General features: G+C 37.4%; 1 long non-coding RNA gene across 1 annotated transcript; it reads right to left on the bottom strand.

Moving 5' to 3' along the window:
* Positions 1-10,850: 10,850 nt before the first annotated feature.
* LOC124276322 lies at positions 10,851-14,198 on the bottom strand. Its single transcript, XR_006898517.1, has 3 exons — positions 14,166-14,198; positions 10,999-11,001; positions 10,851-10,909 (listed from the first exon to the last, which is right to left on the bottom strand). It is a non-coding gene; the product is annotated as an uncharacterized LOC124276322 (long non-coding RNA).
* Positions 14,199-26,190: the final 11,992 nt, after the last annotated feature.

Below are 26,190 nucleotides of genomic sequence, written 5' to 3'. Positions count from 1 at the left end.
ATAATGGTATACCCTCAGATAGTATCATATAAAATATGTTCAGCATAGTATTGGATGAATTCCCGTCATCATCAACATTCAAAGATTTGGATTGCTTGATTTACATTTAGACGGGGACTGTATTTTTATGACACCCTCATTTTAAATTTTCAAAAACATTGTGTCCAGATATACAACATATTGAGAGCTGACACTTGTGTGACCATTCAGTATTTAGTTTGAACCCTTGACACCATGTATGAATAAGTGAAAACTTTAGGATGAGTTATATTCTTATGATGACGTCAACTGAAAGGGGGTGAGTAGTGTCTCCAAAACAAGCCCTTTCAGTAACATGAAGGGGGAGTCACTTGAACAAGCGATTATAGTTTAAAGTTGCTTTTATGTGCAGTTTAATATCTAAGTTTGACTTTTACCAACATACAACATGTATTTTGCATATTTTGTTTCAATTGGTGTAGGGGGATTCCCGCCAATACACCTTGATATAAAATTGGATCAAAATCTATTAATTCTTTCCTGAGTTCGCGGCTACCAAGCTTGGCATGTTCAAAACTGTTACACCTTCGCTGTGACCTTTAAAATGACCTCATTGTCACTAAATTCAAGTGGTGTCGGTAAATCTCGTCAATTAACCTTGGTACCAAATTTGAACAAAATCCATCATTTCTTTCTCGAATTCTTTCAATAAACCGAAGGGGGAGTCATTTGAACAAGCGATCGTAGTTTCAAATTGCCTTTTTGTGCAGTTTAATATCTACGTTTGATTCTAGCCGACCTCTACCAATCTCAAACATACAAAAATGTTTCTTGCATATTTTGTTTCCTGAAGTTTAATTTGTGATGCATGTCATTGCTAGTCAGCTAGGCTATTCCATTTGTCCGAACCACAACATACGAAGACAGATCATTTAGCAGACCGGGTGCTGTACTCTGGAATTGATTACTTGAAAATGTCAGAAAATCGGAAAATATCAACAGTTTCCGATCTTGTCTCAAAACCACCCTCTTCAAAGGAGCATTCGACTAAGTGCACATGAGCAGGACTCTGGATATGTAGCGCTATACAAATGTCTAATTTGATTTGATTTGATTTGATTTGATTTACCCTTTAGAAACCCACCCCCACCCCACTTTATATTTATACATATCTAAACCTCAAAAGATATTTGCGAAAAGACATGATAAGAGATTTTATATCGATTATATATCAGGACGAATATCATTTTCGTCATTTAGCTAAGATTTGTCAATTCTTTCTTGGGTATCGCGCTAACAATCTTTATATTGGCAAAACCCTCAGATTTTTGCTGTGACCTTGAAAATTATCTCAAGGTCACTCCATTTCACTTGTGTGAGTGAATCTCGCCAATATACCTTGGTACCAAATTTGAACAAAATCCATCATTTCTTTCTTGAGTTATCGCCCTAACAAGCTTATTTGATGTATGAAATGCAACGAAAAACAAACGCCCGCGTATTTACGAGTGATTAAAACTGTTATTACAATTTACGTAAACATTTATTACATTTTACCGCAACGAAAATTGGTCCAATTTACGTCAATTTTTATTACAATTTGCGTATTACAATTTACGTCAATTTTTATTACAATTTACGTCAAGTTTATTACAATTTGCTGCAAGTATTACAATTTGCGTTTTTATTACAATTTACGTCGTAACAGGCATCCCCATGGGCACCAATTGTGCTCCCTCCTTGCGCATCTGTTTCTGTATGCATATGAATCAGAATTTCTGCTTGGATTGGCAAAATCAAAACAGGTAAATTGGCCAAGAAGTTAAAGTTAAGCTTCCGGTATATCGATGTATGAATATCGTTCAATATTAAACCACCAAATAGCCAATTGCCTTCCACCGATTTACCCATCTGAACTTGAAATTAAGGAGACAAGTGAGACTGCCTCAACTGTTTCATATTTAGATCTATGCATAAAGAGTCAGAGTGACAAAAGGGATGATTTCAACTTTGCAATAGTCAACTTGCATATCGAGCAATATTCCAACAGCTCCAGCTTTTGGTGTTTCCAGTTCTTTTGGGGTACAATAGAGCGTGCTCTTTTTATCAGGATTTCAAAGAGCGTCATGCCACTCTTGCTCAGAAGTTGTTTGATCAAGGTTACAACATTCAAGACCTCAGTAAAGCTTTCAAAAAGTTTTATATTAGATATGTGGAGGAAATTTAAAACATTTGATGCGTCAGTGACAAAAATGATGTCCGATGTAATTCCCCTATTCTGACATACCATACGTTCCCGAATTATTTCAGGTGAACAATTAACTAGACTTAGCATGTGTTTATGACCGGTGCCACCGGTGGGGCAGGATACGCTCACCTTTTTGCGAACACCAAGTATCATCACTATTTCATAGTGTTTCATAAACACATGCTCTGTCATCGTATCGCATGGTGACAATCACTGAATTGTCTGGTTCAGACCCGATTTGTTTACAAACAACATCATACAGCTGTAATACTGCTGAAAAAAATATCTGCTCATGCTATTGTACAATCGACTCTGCTTCTGACAGATTTCTTATAGATGTGGAAAGGGTTTTGTCGCTTCTATTTTCTAGAAACCTAACACATGTAATAGGCATGCTCACGCATATGCATACAATTTTGAAAACGTCGAATTTCAGAACGTCTTTGGATATACTAGTATAGAGTTTGGTTTTTCATATAACATGTACGTAGGTGTTCATATTTAACAAACGAAAGTTTGCTCACCGATCGAGTTAATAATGCATCACCTCGCAAGCCGAGGGACACTGCTTGAAGTGTGGTCATATGTTAGAGTGATGTTCTTCAATTTTAGAGGAATCTTTACAACAGAAAGGTTAAATAGCACCAGGACATCATTCAAATGACGACAAAATAAGCAGAAAATATACTAAGTCTCAGTGGCTGAGTGGGCTAGATGGCTGACTTTGTGTGATGGCGATTAGGTGCCTGACTCTGAGGATGTAGGTGCGAATCCCGGAAGGGACTCTGCAGTAATATATGTCGGTAGGTTAAATATATATCGCAGAGATTAATGCCAGTGTGGTATGACATGGATAGATTTATACACATCAATAGGCTGTAGTTTACGGCCTTTGCCGGATTTTATTACACTATGGCACGGGAAAAACCTAGATACCTTCGTGTTTACAGGTTATGACCTTTAATATAGATTGTCGCATGAAATATTTTACGTGCTTAAAGGTAAAGTGTTTGGGGACTTTCAGTGAGGACTCTCGATACAGACCTTTTTTCACGGGACGATCCGTAACTGAGGTGAGATTAAATAAATGAAAATTTAAGAGGAACGCGTGACGAAATACACTAAGTGGAGCTGGAGACATCTGTTTTCATGAAGCGAGTGAAGAAACGTACAATCCCTCGTGGCTTGGACGAAAGTTACCTTCCACAAACAATGTTAGGTTTGTTTGTTGTTTAACGCCGCACTCAGCAGAAATCATCTTTATGGCGGCGGTCTGAAAATAAACGAGTCTGGATCAGACAATCCAGTGATCAACGGCATGAACATCCATCTACGCAAATGGCATACGATACCATGTGTCGACCAAGTCGGCGAGTCTGACCACCCTATCCCGTAAGTCGCCCCTAACGACAAGCATGGGTTGCTGAAGATCAGTTTCAACCCGGATCTTCATGGGTATCTACTGCGAAGTAAGGCATTTTGCGAAGTAATGTAACATGAAAAGCGCCTCAAGTGTTTTGACTGTCAACTTCATAATTTTCACTGGGCTCAGTAGGGTTTCACATTAATTTGTATCATTCAAATATGCAGTTACCAAACTTCTTGTAATGTTTTCTCTTCGCCCCAGACTTTCAGTGGCATGAAAGTATATTACATTAAGTTGACTATATGAATATATACAATTCTTAACGTTTGGGGCTTTTTAACATTGTATATCCATTTGTAGTGTTCTGGTTTGACAAAAACATGAAGAGGGCTTGATCAGATGACCTCTAGTTTGTGTTTGCAATGTTTCCTCGTAAATGTCCGTTATATATCTTTGTCCAACAGCAGGATTCGACGATCAGTAACATGATGGCTGCATGGCTTAATCCACTGTCTACAGAACGCCGATTTCCTAGTTTTAATGTACGAGATGTGTGATTAAGTACTTCCTGTCGCAAATGTGTTGATCTCCGAGAGGACTAACTGATTCCAGACGCCGATCGATTGCATATCTGCATATAGTATCTGATTTCATCGACTGATACGTTGGTTTAAAACACATTCTGTTCATCCTTCTTGAACAAAGCAATACCTCATGTGTCTCTGGCACTGGGAGGCAGTGACCAATAAGATTTACGCATGCGCAATGTTAAAACATAACTGATCCGTGCAAAGCTCCACCGGAAGTGGAAGTAGCTGTAGGCTAGCACTCTTCATGGGCCCCCTCAACACACCATGACGGGAACCAGAACGGTAAGCGTTAACTTTCGATATTCTTGATTCATGCGTCAATAATTAACACACACGTCTTCGCTTTAGACAACAGCAACAAGTTGAATGTGAATGGAGAGATTTCAGACTTCTTTTTTTTAAATAGGAAAACAGCGTGTGTGTCTACTCGTTCATAATATAAGTTGTGTGGCAATTAGTATTTCCCAAAAGAGAAGCAAAGTTTGTCCTGTATAAACAGAGTCATTGTCTCGCACAGAACAGGTATTGTACTGGGTGCCCAAGATTAAATGTGCCCAGCAGTTTGTTGATCACTGACCATTCGTAAATTGGTACCGAGACTTCTTTCAGTTGTCAAGTAGGAGTAAATCAACTCATTCAAAACCATTTCTGATGTCTTAGGTTAAAATTTAACATAATAACATGGACATGGCAGGTTCTTTTAAAGAAACTAATTATAACAATGATATATCTTGTAAGTGAAACTGCATGGAATTGGCCCTTAGTAACTCCAGATATTTCAGCAATATGTAAATTGCGGTATTGGACTGTCAAGAATATGTTGTTACTCTACAAGCATCTTCAAGACATATTTTCGGGTAATCAGTCAGGAGACATTTTATAGCTCTCTTAAATCTGGCTTGGTTTGTCTTGGTTGGAACTTGGTGGCAGTATGGATTATTGCTCATATTCAACCATATATTAAAACTAAAGTTGATTATTTGCCAACCAGCATGACTAGAGTATAGACATAATGTAAAACAATGTATATTAGACAATACCTGCATGTGGAGTGTTTCCCAGACTGGATATGTTTGGCACATGGAAGAATTACTGTTATTATGATGGTGTCCATGTCAGATGGTGTTTTGATGTTCAGATGATGCGGCATTGTTCAGATAATGTAATATTATATGCAAAATTCTTGGGATGTTGTGTCATTGTTCAGATGGTGTGACACTGTTCAGATGTTACAGAGTTTAAATGATGTGACATTTTCTAGATAGTGTGACATTGTTCAGATGTGACATTATTCAGTTGATGTAACAGTGTTCAGATGGTGTGGCATTATTCAGTTGATGTAACAGTGTTCAGATGGTGTGGCATTATGTAGTTGATGTAACAGTGTTCAGATGGTGTGGCATTATGTAGTTGATGTAACAGTGTTCAGATGGTGTGGCATTATTCAGTTGATGTAACAGTGTTCAGATGGTGTGGCATTATTCAGTTGATGTAACAGTGTTCAGATGGTGTGGCATTATTCAGTTGATGTAACAGTGTTCAGATGGTGTGGCATTATTCAGTTGATGTAACAGTGTTCAGATGGTGTGGCATTATTCAGTTGATGTAACAGTGTTCAGATGGGTGGCATTATTCAGTTGATTAACATCAGATGGTGTGGCAGTTGATGTAACAGTGTTCAGATGGTGTGGCATTATTCAGTTGATGTAACAGTGTTCAGATGGTGTGGCATTATGTAACAGTGTTCAGATGGTGTGGCATTATGTAGTTGATGTAACAGTGTGTTCAGATGGTGTGGCATTGGCATTAGTTGATGTAACAGTGTTCAGATGGTGTGGCATTATTCAGTTGATGTAACAGTAACAGAGTGTCAGTTGATGGTGATGGTGTGCATTATTCAGTTGATGTAACAGTGTTCAGATGGTGTGGCATTATGTGAGTTAGATGCAACAGTGTTAACAGTGTTCAGATGGTGTGGCATTATTCAGTTGATGTTACAGTGTTCAGATGGTGTTGCATTGTCTAGATGGTGTGGCATTATTCAGTTGATGTAACAGTGTTCAGATGGTGTGGCATTATGTAGTTGATGTAACAGTGTTCAGATGGTGTGGCATTATTCAGTTGATATAACAGTGTTCAGATGGTGTTGCATTGTCTAGATGGTGTGGCATTATGTAGTTGATGTAACAGTGTTCAGATGGTGTGACATTGTCTAGATGGTGTGGCATTATTTAATTGATGTAACAGTGTTCAGATGGTGTGACATTATTCAGTTGATATAACAGTGTTCAGATGGTGTTGCATTGTCTAGATTGTGTGGCATTATTTAATTGATATAACAGTGCTCAGATGATGTGACAGTGTTCAGATGTGAACATTTTGAGAGCATGTCACATTATGTGCCGACATGAACAATCAAGAAGGTAGTTTATGATTGCTCTTCAGTATGTTCTGTTTTTGCTTCAGCTGGCCAATCAGCTTCAGAATCACTGAAAAGCTCTTAATCTCTTATAACAATATCTTAAAATTAATGTATGAGAGAAGTCAGTTGTTTGAAACACATTTGACAATGGGTTTTCTCTCAAGTTATATCATGGGAACTCTGCTAACTGTGTGAGGAAGTCACAGTGATGCAGGCATCAGACATATACCCATCTGGGGAAACCCACAAGCAATGTCTTGGTGAGGAATAACCTAGTAACATAATTGCTGTAAACCAGGATTTAAAACCACAGTCATCATTTCCTGGTGTGCCAAAGGGATGCAACTCAGCTTGCAGAACATTGGACATCTGGACCCCCAATCCCCCTATCTATTTACCAAATATAGATCGCTTGATTAAAGGGTTGACTGACATACTGCGAACCTATCTGGCTGTCAAGCATGATGTCAACAAACAGCACCCAACCTATTCTTAATCTCCACACTTAATGACGCTGCAAGGATTAAGTGCACCATCACTTAATGATCTGGGTGAAAGGCTGTGTAAAAGTAATGTATTCTCTTTATCTGAACTGCAGTAACAGCTATTGATCTCCCACCCTGGAGTATAATCACTGATAACATCGGTAGCGCATCGTGATATTGTTATGGTTAGGAGGATGAAGTATCAAGTGTCCCCAGCATCGAGGGACTGCCGTGGACAGGTGGGTCTTCCTGTAGCAGCAACCAAATGGGGAAGCAATGACAGTCACTCCAGGTATCCAGGTCGTCAACCAGGTGTTGGGGATAGTGATGGATAGTTGTTGGAATCTCAGATTCCAGTGTACAGCTTGTGCTTGTTGATGGTTAAATTAACTGGCTGAAGGAATTATTTCATACTGCTTTGTGAAGATTATTTGGATGTCAATCATTGAAGAATTGTGAGTATATTGAATGTGTGTTACCTTGGACACCTGTCATTGTTTTAATGGCATCCATATGTATGATCGTAATAATTTTCTGTTCAGTTCAGGAATAGAAATATATTTCATGTGATTGTATAAATTATGTTCGAAGATTCTTTGTTAGCAATCCTGTTCATTTAAAATTTAGAAACAGAAATATTATCTCATGTTTCAAGATTTCAGATTTAAGGAATAAGGGATACATTTTCAAGTACAAAATCTGATCACAATATGAAATATGATATCAAATATTCTCTGCATCTCTTCATCACATAGACATTGTAAATTGTTAACACTTTGTATTAAGAATATTGTCCTTGTACTCTTCAGTTGGTAACCATGTCTTCTATAAAATCTCACTTTCTGCATCATATCTATTGTCTTTGTACAATTGTTATAGCGACGGTTTAAACAGATGAAACATCATCAACTGCAAATATGTTACTTCCCACACAGTTTGTCAAAGCATACATCAAACATAATGTCTAAACAGTGTTCCCCGACGGCAATAAGGCAATGTTTGTGTGCAACTGTAGCAGTATTTAATTGAGTATTGTTGTGGTGGCACATTGCTCTTACGGCTCAGAGCACAGTTCACAAATCTGGTGAAGAATCAAATAGTTGGATTGATGATTGTACTCAGGGCAGATGGTACTGTGATTGTTAACCTTTTAGAGCCTCATGTGGCAGCATTTGTTGTACTCTCCCCAGGGAGCTGGGAATGAAAAGTGAGGGCACGCTGATCCTTTGACCAGGGACATTTAACACTTTCAGCCAACTAATGGATGGATCCTCATTATTCTTGTCTTCCTAAATCACAATTTTTTGGTAAATGAATCTACTTTTTGGGTGGTGACCTCAAATGTTGTGTTTCTCACAACATGAACTGAAATCATTATGTTTGTTGCTTGTAGAAATGGCTGAATTTGTCATACTGTTTGTAGGTTTCACATACCCAGTTTTGTAGCAATGAAACTACTCTGATATTTGGTGAGATAGGTTTGAATGTTAATAAGATATAACACTTATAGTTTCTGTAATCAAAAATTATATTTGTCCTTAAACCAGAGGTGAAATCACTTAGCTCAGAAAGTCATCAAAAGCATCTTGTTCAAGATTTTTCTCTACCTGGCTTGATAAGAGTTCAAGTTCCATTAGTTGAAGTACTAACTAATAAAGTAATGGATCACTGTGTATAAAATAGATTGGCCGCTGACCACTTGACCATCTTTGAATTTCTTGCACTCCAGCTGACATTTTCTGAACTATTATATATACTGGTCAAGAGAAATTAAAGAACACCTGATTATTCCATGTTATAGTTAATCTGGCATGGCAGATCCTGTACTTCTTTTGTGTATGAGTACACAGTGCCATTTACAAAGTGGTCAAGTGTAACATATGTTATATTTGGGATTACACTTTCTTAGTAAGGTACAGATTCTAGTACTTTTGTTGGGTTGAGCCCATTCTTTTGTGTAGTGCATTTGTGATGTTTTTGCTTGATATATCTGGTAATATTTCTATCTTTTCTACAATGTTTGCTAAAATTGTCTTTTATTCCATTATACATTCAAGTGTTTCCTTCTTCTGTCCATCATGTCTTTCCATTTTTTTCCCTCACTCCATCTCTACCCGTGAAGGTTCAGGTTAGAATTGATCTTCAGTAACCAATGCTTGTCGTAAGAGGCGACTAACGGGATCGGGTGGTCAGGCTCGCTGACATGGTTGACACATGTCATCTGTTCCCAGTTGCGCAGATCGATGCTCATGCTGTTGATCACTGGATTGTCTGGTCCAGACTCGATTATTTACAGACCGCTGCTATATAGCTGGAATATTGCTGAGTGTGGCGTAAAACTAAACTCACTCACTCACTCCATCTCTCTTCTTCCATTCTTCCATTCCCTCAATATTCTCTATTTCCTTCAACTGTTCACCAATCCATCCATCATTGCCATCTTTCTACACACATACATTCTCATCTTCTTCCCTCACTTAATTTCCATCAATTCCATTTCTCCAATCTATCTCTAATTCCCTCTCTCCCTTGATCACTCACTCACTAATCTCTTTTGACCCTAATCTATTCAACCCAAGGACATGTTACTATTGATCAAAACGCTGAAGCCAAATCCAATGTGGATAGGTTTTACATTCATTCAAATAGCATTTATCAATAAAGAGTATAGCATTTATCATAGAAAACTTCTGAATGAAAATGAAACACTATCTTGTGTGAACAGTAAATTGCATGAAACAGTATATTGCATGAAACAGTATATCACATGAAACATTATATCACATGAAACAGTATATGAACATTAAACAGTATATTACATTAAACAGTATGTTGCAAGGAACCAGATGATGACCAATGAATTATTAAAATAAGTCATTGACACAAAAGGGTTAATGCCCACTTGTAATATTTCAAGATGATGTATGCAACAACACAAACTTCTACAGGGAATGAAGAATGGTCCAGGCTCCAGGCCTCTTGATAATACTTGTCACCAACATCTCCAGCTCTCTTGTCAGATCTATCTCATTGTTCTTCCCTTTCAGGAGCCTGAGGAGCTCGCAGAATGGTAAGTATCTTGCCAGATTATATATCTACCCCACGTAGTCACAATCCACTGATTTAGGTAATTTGAGGATGGCTAACATGATGAATTAATGATTGGCTTAATATCTTTCCTGAGAAAGAATGGTTTAAGCTTTGAGCTGAAAGCCTTCATTCATGGGTACAGATCATGAGTAATTTGAGTTCTGAGTCTGTAAGTCTTTATATTAATTATTGGTATTTTAGGTGTGCTTGCTTTTTGCTTAACTCAGCAATATTCCAGTTATATGTCAGCAGTCAATAATTGTGTCTGGACCAGACAACCCAGTGATCAACATTATAAGCATCAATCTATGCAATTCGGATATGATGACATGTGTCAATCAGGTTAACGAACCTGACCACCCAATCCTCTTAGTTGCCTCTTACTACGAGTAAGGGTTGCTAAAGACCAATTCTCATGCTTGAATATATTTTAAGAGAAAGACATGAAGAAAAACAGAGAAACTTCAGTAAAGACAGCCAATTTTTCAGATGTTATTAATTCAGTGTCATGAAGAGTAGATGATGTGATATTCTTCTCAGAAAGAACATGATGTAAGATTGCTTAACTGACTCATTGTAAGAATCCACATGCGTAACTATCGGCAGGTTATAATACTCAGTCTGTCTGCTTTGATGGGTAAAATGTGCACTGGTGCCACAACTCTCTACTGACTCATGGGTTTGACTCCCCACACGGGCATAATGTGTGAAGCCCATTTCTCGTGTCCCCTGACGTGATATTGCTGGTGTCCCCTGCCATGATATTGCTGGAATATTGCTATAATCAGCATAAAACCCCACTCACTCACTCACTCTACTGACTCCCTTAGCTGTGAGGACCTACTGATCCATGGTTTGAATCAGATTTGATCATGATTCCTTGGTCTGTCAAGAACCTGACTATAAATTTCATCCAAAGTAAGCTATGAGATGATTGAAATACTGCTCAATGACTTCAGGGTTACTATTTATCATACCAAGCCAATTCTTGTTTCCTTGCTTCAGCAGGCAACACTGATGTTCTTGAATGGCATTTAGAAGTAGGATGGATATCAATACATTAGAATCATTCACCTGATGAAGGAGCAAGAATTAGCTCTGAAACATCATGTAAAGGATAAAAAGAAGTTGTTATCCATATAAACGTGTCATATATTCAGGCAACACTGGTGTTTTACCTGTCTCATGTCCTTCCTTGTCTCATGTCCTTCCTTGTCTCATGTCCTTCCTTGTCTCATGTCCTTCCTTGTCTCATGTCCTGCCTTGTCTCATGTCCTTCCTTGTCTCATGTCTTAACCTCATAAATACATACCCTGTGCAAAAAACATCCAAAGTCTGGCACGGAAGTGTACACACTGTCTATATATTCTCTGGGCACCTTCCTGTTCATGTCAAAAGACAATTTAACACAGAGTAAGAACAATGTTAGTCTAAAGTCTAGACCCTGTTCCAATCTCCGGCCTCATGGCATATTGATCAAGAAAGGGTCCTGTGACTAGGAGACTTGGGAATTCTACATGAGAAAAGAGTTTGCATACAGTATGCAAATATACTGATGGTGTAAGTAATATTCATTCAACCACAACAAATATACATCAAATCTGCACGTTTACATTTCTCAAATGTTACAGTTTTATCATTTATCTGTATCTGTTTCTGTATCAAAGACTAGTGAAGATCCAGGTTAGAATTGGTCTTCAGAAATCCATGCTTGTCATAAGAGGCAAATAACGAGATCGGGTGGTCGGGCTCGCTTATTTGGCATGTCATTGTATCCCCATCGACTAAACTGAGGCTCATGATGTCAATCACTGGAATTTCTGGTCCAGACTTGATTATTTACAGCTAACATCTAGCTATATTATTGCTGAGAGAGGCATGAAACAACAAACACACATTTAAAAATTATATGGTTATGATATGAATATCCAGCCCAAGCTGTATATAACAGGACAAACTAGTTTCAACTTGACTTCCAGATTCACCATCTATTCATTATCTACCTTTTCTCCAACCTAGAAAAATGACTCCTACTTTGAAGAGGCACTATCAAGTGTATACTTTCCTCTCAAGTCAAGTAATTACAGGACACATATTGATTAATCCCTGGCTTATTAATGCTCTTACCTTCTACAGCCTAGAGTGCATTGTTTATATGCTATTTGTGTTTTATCTTCAACTGGCAGGCACCAGCTTCCTCGTGTCAGGATGCACTGCAGCCAGAGTTCATGCATCACTGGTTCAGGGGTTTATGCTCATGACAATCCTATATTGTTCATTCCTTGTGTCTTGTGTCGTCACTGGGTTTCTATTCATGTAATTATCCCTTGTACACCCAATGGAATATTCTGGTCATTTTCTGATGATGAAGGTATCTGAGAGTGTCATGAAAATGATTTAAGGTGAATGATCCAATTCATTTAAGAATTCTTTTTCATACTTTGTGGTAATAGTTATATACTTTTTGTTGCATACATTGACACATAAATCCATAATGAAGATACACACCACCAGGTTTTGTGTGATGGTAAATCACTGGTACCCACAAGAGTTACATACAGCACATTGCTCAAAGCTAACACCAAATGTTTTCCCATAGACTTCTATAGTCACGTTATATTTTTGTTAAATCATCCAGGCTGTAGACATCCATTCCATGTACACATCAGTCTGGCCTTTAAACTACAATAAAAACACAAATTCCGGCTAACTTATCCTGCCAATTTTCCGAGCAGAGGAAGCTTAACACATCAACCCCAGTTCCGCACCAAATGTCACCTACTGGAAAATATCTGTACACAATAAGTATAAGTCTTGGTGATAAAGATGACAGCACTAAATACTTAAAATTGTGGTCAGTTTTAATTACTGTATGGATTTGCTTTTAAAAAAACATTAAAATCATACACCATTTCATCCAATCACAGCTGTCACATGTCTCTGTCTGTTCAGTTGTTTACATACTGTACTCGCTCAGGGAGCAGGTGATTCTGATTTAGTGTAGTGGAACATCAAATGCACCACTACCACTGCCCATATCAATATTACACACATTGAGTAAGTGTTAGAAAGCCCATTTCTCGTGTCTCCTGCCGTGATATTGCTGGAATATTGGAATATAAAAGCAGCGTGAAACCAAAATCACTCACTCACTCGCTCACTCTGATCATTTACAGCTTTAAAAGTAGTGAATTAGTCATCCAACTTTCTCCAGTAGCATATTATGCAATGAGATTCAGCATGTGTTTCACAACAGCTGGTAAGGCTTATTTTGCATCAGTAAGAGTCAGCACAGGTTATTGCAAGATTAAAAATCAATACTGAAGTGACAAATGAATAGATACATGGGAGGGTATATTGTGAAATGTGTTGTGACAGGTAACTTTGAATGAATCAATACATTGGTGAATCCTGTAAACAATGAGCTGAGTTGAGTTGGGCTTTAGGTCACATCAGCATTATTCCAGCCATATAGTAACGAGATCAAGTTTCCATTCATTACCATTTTAAGTCCAAGGTCCAAAAGGGTTATATTTTAAAAAACATATATATCCATTACATTTCTATTTCAAAACAGAAAATGTCATAGCACCAAATACAAAAGCAAGCAATTTGTAAACAATGAACAATGAGGTGTGATTGTGTGTACATTGATAACAAATATACTTCACAGATGTGTGTTCATTGGCATTTTTTAGATGGAAATATATCATCCTATGCACATAAAATCTAGAAACAAGATACCCAAAATATGAGTTTGTTTAATCAGAGTACTTCAGTTGTATGCAGAATAAATTGTAACATTATTTTTATTCTCAATCAGCAGTATGTCACAGATTACACTGTCCATGTCTGGCTATAGTTCTATGGCATCAGGGTGCTGTGGAATAGCCTAGTGGTTAAAGCATTGGCTCATCTTGCTGAAGACTGAGGTTTGATTCCCCATATGAGTGCAATGTGTGAAGCCCATTTCTGGTATCCCCACCATGATATTGCTGGAATATTGCTATATGGCATCATTATATAGCCATCAAGAGACGAACTGGTCTCCAGGGGGTGATGCTGGAGGTAAGAGGCCGAATGGATTGAGTGGTCAGACTTGCATGGTCACTTGGTTTATTGTGTGTCAGTGTGGATCATTGCCCACAACATCAATCACTGGATTGTCTGGTCCAGATTTGAATATTTGCAGGCCGGGGTCATATAGCTGGAATATAGATGAGTCTTGTGTTAAACAATAAACATAGAAACATAAGTAGATAGACACAGGTAAACCCTGGCCTACAACTGGCTTACTTGATTCAGTGACTTGTTTGTATGAATGCTATGGTAAGTGAGTGAGGGAGTTAGGTTCAACACAGCCTCGAACAGTTATATCACAGTGTGTTAGCCAAATGGGGAGGAAAGATTTTTGTGATGTAGATCTTAGACATTTACTTTGGTAAAAACATGAACGAGGTGCTGACAAATCTGGAAACATAATCAGGGCAAGCCAGGAGTTTAACCCATGCTTATAGGATTCTGACATGCCGAAGGGAGGCAACTCTGCACAGCCAATTGCGGCACTTTATATGACAGGCCCATTTCCCATTATGAATGTTGTAACTGAAATATTTTACCATTGAAGTATAAAAGTCTCACCACAAAGATCACATGAACTTTGTAATTCTAATGAACTGTACAAGTTCATTGTTCTCTGGTTGCATCAGCCATGCTTAAAAAGTTCATCATCTTGAAAATGTGAGTTTTGAATTATGATGATCGCATGATAGCTACATTTGTATATATTTTTTGGACATAAGTCAACAAGATCAGGATATTTCAAGCTGCATCAAGGTGTACTCTATCTAATTTTAAATAATGAATACACAGATATATAATTATTTTGTATCAAAAATCATTAATAAGCAATATCTATTGCTTAATGAGCATATTGTTTCACAGATGCAACTCTTGCAATCACCTTAAAACAAAATCTACTTCTAAACACAATTGCTAAGAGCCAAATCCTAGAATGAAATGCCACAGTGTAATGTGGCCCTCCTGGCTAATCGTGAGATAACAGTGTTTACAAACTTCACAGTTGGTACCACTAGAACCCCATATCTGTAACACTGATCAAGCCAGCTTGATAACCTTGATAACACAGCATGACATTTACGAGATGTATTATAACTGTCATCAACGACTGAACTGCTGGAAAATCCTATCTCTGAAAGCCGCATTATCCTAGCCGAAACGGAATAAATAGATAGTGTTTTTATCAATCTCATCAGCGGGACATAACATTAAATTGATCATCGACAACCTAGATCAGCATTTATTTCGTCATGTTAGTGTTTTTCCGCGCATCGCTCATCGGTGCCAAATGTAATGATTATTCAGATAGCAGCAATGTTATTAAATTATTTCGGCCGTTATTGGAAAGATCAAGCAACATATATAAAGGCAGAGTACATACACTGGTGTTTGGTGGGTGGGTTATTATCGAGCCAGTCGTCTGAGGGCAAATACGTAATTAAACGTTATATTGATGTGAGAAAGGTCGGAGCTACGTCGAGGCTAGAACACATGGTGGTTAGCAGTATATGAGCTGAGGGGAAAAGGCTGTGTATATACATTCAAGGTGAGCATAGATGGAGGCACTATCACAGATGGGACTTAAAGGATGGATGTTGTAGTCAAGGCAACACAGAAGTCACGTACAGGTGAGACTATGTTATTCACAGCAGAAGTCATGGGATTGTCTCAATAATTAGGACCTGTACATAGAGATTATGTTTCAAATGTTTGATTTCATTTTGGGCTTTGATGAGTGCTCGTCAGATGATGGATTTCAATGTGAAACAGCTGTATTGTGAACATGTAAGTCAGCTATTGGTCAAATAGGAAAACATTCTTCATCAGGTTAGAACTTTTTCAACTTTTCATTTTTATCTAGGATTAATAAAATTCAAAAGCCAATTTTCAAATGTGTCCAGTTTAGAATTCAGGGCCCCGTTCCACAAAGCGAACATAGCGCTATGATGGTCGTAACTCCCAAACTTTAACATAGACTTATGACTGTCGTAGCACTACGATCGCTTTGTGGAATTGGGCCCAGAACACTAACAACATACATTTCATGAGTTAACACTGAAAAGATATTTTAGGGGTATAAACATGTGTAGATGTGCTGCATTTCTGTTCGACGGGGTGGGAAGAGGGTGGAATGAAGGCTCCTAATGTTTAAGATAAAACCAGATGCAGTGAAGTTAGGTCCCTTTGGACAGGGCCAGGAGGGTTTCGCATAATATTTGTCTTACACATGTTTTGTTATGTTTTGTTCCACATGTTGCTGTATGGTATTGTCAACATGGGCTATTTACTATGACTTGACTAGTTATACTCCTGTATCACATATCAAGGGGGTGACTGGGTAGTCATGTGGTTGAAGGCCCATTACCCCTGGGTTTGAATCACCACATTGGTAATGTGAGTGAAGCCCATCTGTGTGTTGTGCCCTACTGGGATAGTGCTGGAATATTGCTTAAAGTGAACGTGTTGCTCATTGGCTGTATATGAAGAATATGACAAAAAATCATAATTGAAGTATTTTTGTCCATTGTTGCATATGTCTGACCTTTTACACTGTATGTATTACTTAAAACTAGAAAATGTCAAGCATACATAAGTACTACTAAGTACAACCTAAGATTTTCTACATATGCAATTCAGTTAAATATCCCAGTTCATAGCATCAGCTGACATACCATGTCCTATGACTGCCTATATATTCTGGTCAATTTAAAAAAAATAAAAAAATTTTTATTGCATTATATATGAACATTTCAAATTGTACAGATAAAGCAGTTTTGTACACATATCCCTCCATGTATTGAAGTAAGAAGTTTGTTGGAGGGGGATGGGGGTATGGGAAGGTGTGTGTATGAATGAATGACCGAATGAGTAAATAATTGTACTCTGGTCAGTTTACTGACAGCATCAGGTGAAATGTCATGTTACAAAAAATGAAACCTTGGGCAATAAATCTTTCCACTTTCAACCATAAAGAGGATTATGTTGTCAAGCATCCCACAAATGACATCTCTTCAATCAATCAGTAATTCCATGCAGCCGTACTGAATGGGATATGAATCTCATGTGACAATGATTATGAACTAGATGCTTAATCCATGTAATTGATTATTTTCAATTATTTAGAGCATAACAGATTTATGGTGAAAATGTGAAAAAGGTGAAAATGATTTATCTGTAGTATGTGATTCATAGGGTAAGATGTCCTAGTCAGTATAGAGTCTTATTAATAATAGTGATTGTAGTTGTTGGTGGATTATCTAGTGAAGATTCACCTGACATCAACTATCATTCTCTTTTGTAGTCACTGAAGGTGGGAAGAAAACTGTAACATTATGTAACATTGTGTAACATGTGTAACATGTGAAACATATAAATGGCAAACTGGGTTGAAGACAAAAAATGCTGATCAGATTTCAATGTTATTAGTTTATTTTTTCATCTACTATATATGGTATATAGTATATGGGTGATTGAAAGTCAAATGAGTCAAATTGTCATCACAAAAAATAGAATGTCCAAAAAGAAATGCAGAAGCATATATTATAACTTATCTGTTTATCATTATATTGATAAGACACATATGTTTAACTTCATCTAATGACTCAAAAACACATATCATTATGGGTTTGGCATTAGCAATACACAAACTGACATAGTGAAATTTGCCAGAATGAATAGAAAAGCAGAACCAGTAATTCCCCATTAATAGACAGACCAACATTCCACATTCTTATGGAGATGGTTTCACATTTTAGATTCAACCTGACATGACCTCAGCGTGATTGTATATTTTACAAGCTAAACGGCAAAAGTAATGACAACTGACTATTTGCCCCCAATTCACGAGCTACTAACATTTTTAAAAGGGAACACATCTTATCCAGAACCATGTTGTACAGTGAAGTTATTATAGTACATATATTGATATACCGTGACATCAGAGAGATCAGAGTGTTGGGTGCTAACAGACAAGTGAGACATCCGGACCTAGTCCCCATAGTGTCAGTGTATATAGTAAGTGGATTCATTATATAGTAGTCAATACCACAGCATTAACATTCATTCTGCATTGACAGGGACGACAAGGTTATTGGCATCATTGTAACATGGCTGTGATCAACTTAGCCTTGACACATGCAGTGGTTCATGGTACAGGTATATACCAGCATCCACCTTGATGACAATCCCATTAGAAGATGGATCTTGACGCATTTCTGCATCTGCGTTAGAGTTAAACTACAAGACGTTAATTCTTGAAAACCAATCTTTCCGATCAAAGAACATGTAATAGATTATTTTATGGCCTGTACCTCAATATAACACTAAGTGGAAGCAGGATATATGTTTTTTTGTTAGGAATTCACTATTCTTCTTAAGAATCTAAGATAATCAATTATCACTTTTTTATGAAGAGTTAAACTTGACTGACTGAGTATTGTTTTACGCCGCTTTTAGCAATATTCCAGCAACATCACGGCGGGGGACACCAGAAATGAGCTTCACACATTGTACCCATGTGGGGATTCGAACCCGGGTCTTGGGCGTGACGAGCCAACGCTTTAACCACTAGGCTACCCCACCGCCCCAGTTAAACTTGAACAGAAAGTCTTTTGTTTGTGAAAGTTGACTCATAAACAATAACCCCATTGTTTAACAAATAGATGGCTGGAGAAAGCATCTTTTCTTCCTGCTACTTCATCCTCCAGTGTCCTCCCTGTTACATGGTCATTGGTACATTGCAAGTCATTCAGTATGAGTTGGTATCTGGATGATGTGTTCAGTATTATATCCATGTTTTCAGTCAAAATTAGAATAAATATCACATATGAATGCTTTATGGGTTTAAACTGAAATAATCATCAGGTCTCAAAATTGACAATGTGATTTAATGAACATTATCGGAGTGTGCAGTACACACTAAGCTTTGCAAGGCAGAAAAACACTTTGATTCTGAAAATCATGTACCTGCCCATTGTTTTCTTCTTTCATGGTAATTTTGGTCATGTTAAGGTTATGTCATGGATGTTTTACTGAACATAGAGTTATAATGTACCGAGCTCAAAACCCTTTCCCCAAAATTTATTTTTAGATGTACTTGTGCACACTGACCTTGAATATCTATAGATACTAACAAACATACATTTGGCCTCAGTTCTATCATGAATTCTGATGTTATACATGTATAATAAAATAATTTGTGTACTTTGTCTCGCTGAATTCCACACATAAAGTTTGCTCAAAGCGCTACAATATCAAGAACAAGCAACTGATTGAAACTGTCAAGTGGCTGAAGATTTATATTAGACTTTGTAAAATTTTCTAAAAATGAAGGTTAATACAGAACTTATGAAAGCTTCAACAGAGGGAGAAAGTCTGATCACAAGTTGCAGTTGGTTCTAGAGTTTTGGAGCTCCATAGCTGAATAATCGGAGACCAAAGGATTTGAGTTTTCAATGTCGAATTGTCAATAAATATGTTATTCATTGTATAAAAGAAACGACTGAAAAGATTTGATAGCATGGTTGATGGCATGTCAACATGCCCCATTGCCATGCATAGTTACTCATTACATCAATCACTAGCTGGAACATTACTGACTGAGACACGCATAGCATAACAACAAATAGCACACACATGCTATAATGTCATTAATTACATATTGATTTATGTCATGTTTCATACCTTGTCGCAAATATGTGAAAAAACTGTGTTTCATTCAGCAATATATTTGCAGCTAAATTGATGGAGCTTGTGCCATGGCCTGTTTCTGTCTGTCTCCTGCCAATGTCATAAACCTTTTCTCCTTAGAAACCAATGAAACTGATACGTCTCATACACCCAAATGTGTTCATGAGGTTTAAGTTGGAAATTTATTGTGGTCATCACAGCCACTGCAGGAAATAATGAGCCCCTGGGTGAAAAGAATATATATATATATATATATATATATATTAACTAATTTACAAAAGAAAGTAAACGCACACCTGGTGCTTTGGAATTTGTTTCCCTAATAAAAAACAGAAATTTTTGTCAACAAACACAGTATTTGAGTCACAATCAAAACACTTTTCAAAATATTTATATGTCTATTTTTTCACTAAATCTCCAATACAATTGGTGTAATTGTTTGATTTGTATTCTAGAAGTTGGTGAGTCAAATGAAACATAAATGTATGGATGACATACAAATTTATGGATGACAAGCTAACAGTTTTAGCTTGATAATGGTGTAAGAGTCTTTATTGCATACTGTATGGATTTTATTGCATATTTTATTTATTGCATATGTTTCATGTAGACTCTTACACAGTAATCAAGCTAACAGTTTTAGCTAGATAATGGTGTAAGAGTCTACATCAAAACATACAACATTATGGATGACTACATCGCTCTATTGCATAGAGCAAGGTTGTCATCCATACAGTTGTATGTTTCATAATTGGTGTGTACTTTGTTCCTTAGGAGTACTTCTCCGGTGAAAGAATTCCGGTAGTTGGGGTTTTAAGTTTTCCATGTTGGTCAGTTTCTTTCTCGGGGTCAGTTTTCTTTTGGGTCAGGTTTCTTCTTGGTCAGCTTCGGGGAAGGCTGTCATTTTTCCCTGAGGAATAGGTTTCCAGGAGTCAGTCATCCAGCTATCAGTCGCCTTGGCCAGGTATCCTCTCCAAACCCTGGCAGAACAACATATTGGCCAAGACATTTCATGACAAGCAAGACATAATTAAGAGGAAATCTGATAACTTTGACAGTAACAAACCTTATTACAATAGTAATGATCTCTATGTATACAGTTGCTACATGTCAGTCAATTACAAGTTCCGCTGAGTAGGTAACATTACATACCCTCATGAGTCAGCCCTGGATCATAGCCAGACAAAGCATATAAACTCATTCAAAGATCTATCAATATCCAATGATAAATATATATGTACACATATCTAATCACGAAAATCAATGTTTTTTACACTTTTAAGTTTGTTTCCATGGTAACAGCTTTTCTGATCACAATGTTCAATACCAAGAATAAATAGAAATGTACTGCATGTCATGTTTGTAGTTAGAGTGATTTGTGTGCAGCACACCAGCCAAACCCATGGTTATGTGTAAGTCCAAAGAGTATCTGTTTGTAGAGTCACCACAGGTAGGTTTTGGTCAGTCATTTACATTTGGATCATAATGTATACTTCATGTATATTTGGGGGGTTGGGGGAGGCCAACCGTCAAACTGTTTGCTCATTACGCTGAAGACCCGGGTTTGATTCCCCACATGGGTACAATATGTGAAGCCAATTTCTGGTGTCCCCCACGGTGATTTTACTGGAAAATTGATAAGTGTAAAACTCAACTCACTCACTCATATAAATATTTGACAAAAGTAATGGTTGATGAACATAGAGATTTTTCTGGGTTACATCTTCTTTTTATTCTTGAGTACAACGTTTCAGGGCTTGTTCTGGCCCCATCATCAGGTAAAACTGAACAGTTACTGTTAACTCTGGCCGTGACGTCACAATGCTATGACGACGCAATACATGTGGATGTCAATAGATACAGCTAACAGGGATGATAGAATACATGCTATAATGAATACATAAAATGTCAATACTTATTATACAAAATTGTTGATTGATTTAGAAATGTACAGAGACTTATTTATAAATGTATAGAATGTAAAGTTATAGCAGTGTATACATAGAAATTATGGTTTATACATGGGAACAGTGACGAGGGTAGGGTATTGTCTTATTGTTTTATGTACCATGCATTTGGGAGGTAGACACCCTGATCCCTGTTTATTGCTGGTTTTGTGCGTTTGATGAAGATAGCTTCAATCAACTTGCGTTTCCGCCAGTCACTGATGTTTTTTGCGAGGACTTCAGTTTCCCAGACAATTTCATGATCGGGATTATTCATAATGTGTTGGGAAACTGCAGTTTTCACACATTATGAATAATCCCGATCATGAAATTGACTGGGAAACTGAACTGATAGACTGAGGCAAAGTTTTAGTTAGCATGAGGGAGGGAAGGATAGACTGAGTGAGTGAGTGATTTTTTTAATTTATTAATTTATAACATTCATTTGAGGTTCATTACATTTAGTTTAAAGATTTTCAGATGTTGGAACAGTGAAACAAATGCACGTGCGGTTCGTGATGAGCGTTAACTTAGACCAACTCTACTTGTTCTCGGTGTTTCATTCAATGTGCATACACCCTTATAATACAAACCAATAATAGCGATTTTAAACTATGATCGTTTGTTAAACAACTTTTATCCTAAGATGAATAAAATTCTGAGATTTTAATGCTCATTTGGCAAGGTGAAAATAAAGAGGATTCGCAATTATAATTCCACTTTATTCGATTTACTTTTTTGTTTACATTGAAATTCATCGGTACGTTTTCACTGCAAACAGACTATAATAGAGGCACTGAAACTCACTCATATTCAGTGATTTCAAATGAGAGTGGTTATTATGGTTTAAGTGAACCACTTTGCAATACAAACATGCCAGGGACAATGGGGTAGCCTGGTGGTTAAAGTGTTTGCTTGTCACGCCAAAGTCCTGGGTTCGATTCCCCTCGTGCTACAATGTGTAAAGCCTATTTCTGGTGTCCCCTGCCTTGATATTGCAGGAATATTGTTAAAAGTGGCGTAAAACCATTCTCTCACTTCAAACATACCACCCAACACTGATAATTCTTAAGTTTCTTACAATCTTGTGATGTTTTCATGCTCTGAATTGTCTCAGTGGTTTACTGTGAACAAAGTCTCCATTTTTTCTCATTCTAATTATGAATACTTGTTGATTACATCCCCATGAGAGTTTAACATGATAATGATATTTTATACAAAGCTTCCAATGTTTATATGAATGACGTATTGAAATCTTTTGATTAGTAATGGTTTGATTCATAGTATTGTTTCGTGATAACGTCATTGAGTTTCTATGTGTGACTGTTGATTAATGTAGCTAATAAAATAAATCAGACATTGTAAGGTACCTGACATGGCTAGAGTAGCTTATCCTTATGTCCACCCTTCATTGACATGTGAATCATTGCTGAAACAAATTCCCTCTTCAAAGTAGCATGTCTTCATGACAAAGTCAAAATTATTGAAATACATTCTTCAATTCCAATAGAAAAGTTTCCTCAGTGACACAAAAAAAGGGTTAATGACGATTTCTATTTTAATGTTATTTTCATTCATTTCTGAGTCAAAGGATCCATGCACAAAATGACAATTTTTTAAAATTGCCACAAAGAGGACCTCCACACTTGATTACATGACCAAATCCCATAATATTTTGAATAGTTCAGCATACTTGAGATCTGACCAAGCTATAGGGGTCTATACCGTAATGTTTCATCCTAACAGAACAAAGAAGTTGTCATCCATAAAATATATTTCTTGATATAACTATTACTTACCAACTTTCAAAGTGCAAATCACCCAGTTCATTTTGGGTTTGACATGTCCAGCTCATCACTCTTGCTATGTGTCCTAGACAATGGAAAACAGAAATCATATGTAAATAATAATTTGTATGCAATAAAACAAAAGCTTTTGTCATATCTACATTGATACATCATTGGGAGGACAACACTTGCTGTTTGTCAATGGCGCGGTGCGAGAGCGATCTAAGGTGCCATGCTGGTGATCTAGCGAGCTGAAGGTGCCAGGATCGAGCCCACCTGTGACCGTGTGTAAAAACCTTGGAATCATAAATCAGTGTGTGCAGACTCTTTTAGTGTTGTCACAACCCCTAGTGTATAGTACACAGCCCTGTGCACTTAAAAGAACCCACAAATCCGTTGGAAAATGACCAGATGGTGGCCACATGAATACATGCAAACACCCAGTTGCGGGTACAGCAACGTGCAGTAAACTTTGACAAAGTACTGTGATTATGTGTCCCAGTCCACCCAGCTGTGAATGGGTACCTCGTAAGGATGGGAAAGCCACATTAATTTGGTATGCCTAAATGGCTGCAAGAGTTGTATGCTCCCCAGTGAGTTCAGATTGTAAAATATGGTGTGCCGTTGAGATTGACATCCTGTGATTGAGGGAAAAACACCTTTGAGCAGCTGAGCTGAGCTGGATATTGGCGCGATACAAATATCATATAATAATTGGACCTATCCTAAAATCCCAAATTGTCAAATAATCTTGTGGTCATGATATAAATACGTACAAATTTGTTTTTTGATTATTGTTCTATCTTCTGTGAATATGTTCCCACCACACATAAGTTATTCACATGAGGGTATATGCCAGGACAACTTTGGTCAGATATCTGACCACTATTGGTACATACAGTTATATCACACGCAAGATCATGCCCACCTAGCTGTTCACCAGTTCAGTTCATCTTTGTAATTGTAGTCTTAAATATACTGGGTGTTTTTGCTGATGCCATTCATCCTTGGAAATCCATCAGGCCCACATAACACAAACAGTTTATAAAAGTATTGAAACTAGGAGACAATAAATGTCTGGTTTCATATTGCAGATGTTATGTCCTTCAAACCTATAAGAGTTTTGGCTAACTTGGAAGGGCAGGTAAACTGACATGACAATTGCATGACGTCATGTCCTGATGGGGTGGAATGCTGCATGTTGATGTTCTCTGTCAGTGGTTTATCTAGTGCAGAAATGATTAACACAGCACCCGATAATGCCTTTAGCATTTACACATATCATCATTGGCATTGCGTACTGATAGTATTCTTTCAGCACTCAGTGTATTAACTTGTCTCAAGGCTAATGGGTATTTTACACCAGAGAGTGGACATATTTTTAAAGAATTAAAATAATGTAATTAACCTTCTTTCAGGTGACTACTAATTTGTATCTGCATTTGCAGCAGCAATGTACTTGCCTAATTAACAATGAGTGAGATGTAACAGCTATTTTATTCTTTATTCAGCGTGTGATGTGTGTGTTCAGTTAGGAAAATAGTATCTGTTCAAGTAACACATGATGATATGGAACCATCGAGAAATTACTGGATGTTATTATGCTGTTGAGTTACTTAAATTTTCCATGCATATTCCTTCATAAGCAACTCAAAATTAACTTGGCAATGGTGTTCTATTTTGAGTATTTTATGGAAATACGCATTTTATCAGGAATTCTGTATTAAGTACAGACTGCTAATGCAGCTGGGATATTGCTGAACAGGCATAAAACAAAAGCCTCATGTTATCTCTAGCTGACGTCCATAATAACCCCATTGCTTTTCTGCAGCTTTTATGAGTGACCGACCATGTCCAATACAGACCAGAGGCTGAATGGCTGGGATAAGTGGTTCCAAGCAGAAGTATCTCTACGTCTTCCAAGCTACGATGTCTGATGACGTCACGGATGTTCACATCAACAATGACACCAATGTCAGCGGAACTCAATTCGTCCTCCCTAACTCAGGTGTGTCTTCAAACTCATCACTATCTTGTTGGTCTGAAGATATTATTAAATCATGAAAGCATTTATCTGTCTCTCTCAGTTTTCACAAACAAACAAAACACAATACTTTCCCGCTGCTCAAAAAACTGTCCACATTTATAGAATGTGAATATTCTGTCCCAGTAGTTGTCTGGTTATATTTTATGAGATAGTCACCAACTAGTTGTATCATTTGTGAGCTGCTGTCAATGTTCCTATGGTCTTACAAGTGAACCAGTGCCGAAGATCCAGGTTAGAACTGGTCTTTAGTCGATCAGCTTATCGCATAATCGTATCATTTTCATGCCTGAACCGGTAAATACCGGTAAACCGGTTATATTGAGCAGCCCTAGTCTTTAGCATCCCAGGTTGTACGAGGCAACTACCGGGATTGGGTGGTCACCCTTGCTGACTTCCTTGACACATGTCAAGGTATCCCCATTGCATGGATCAATTATTTACAGGCCACCATCATATAGCTGG

The sequence above is a fragment of the Haliotis rubra genome, unplaced genomic scaffold (assembly GCF_003918875.1).
Source record: "Haliotis rubra isolate DU_JTF1 unplaced genomic scaffold, ASM391887v1 Scf208, whole genome shotgun sequence".
In the NCBI taxonomy this organism is placed as follows: Eukaryota; Metazoa; Mollusca; class Gastropoda; order Lepetellida; family Haliotidae; genus Haliotis; species Haliotis rubra.
The sequence above is the reverse complement of the archived record's forward strand: the minus strand, read 5'-3'. Positions and strand labels throughout refer to the sequence as shown.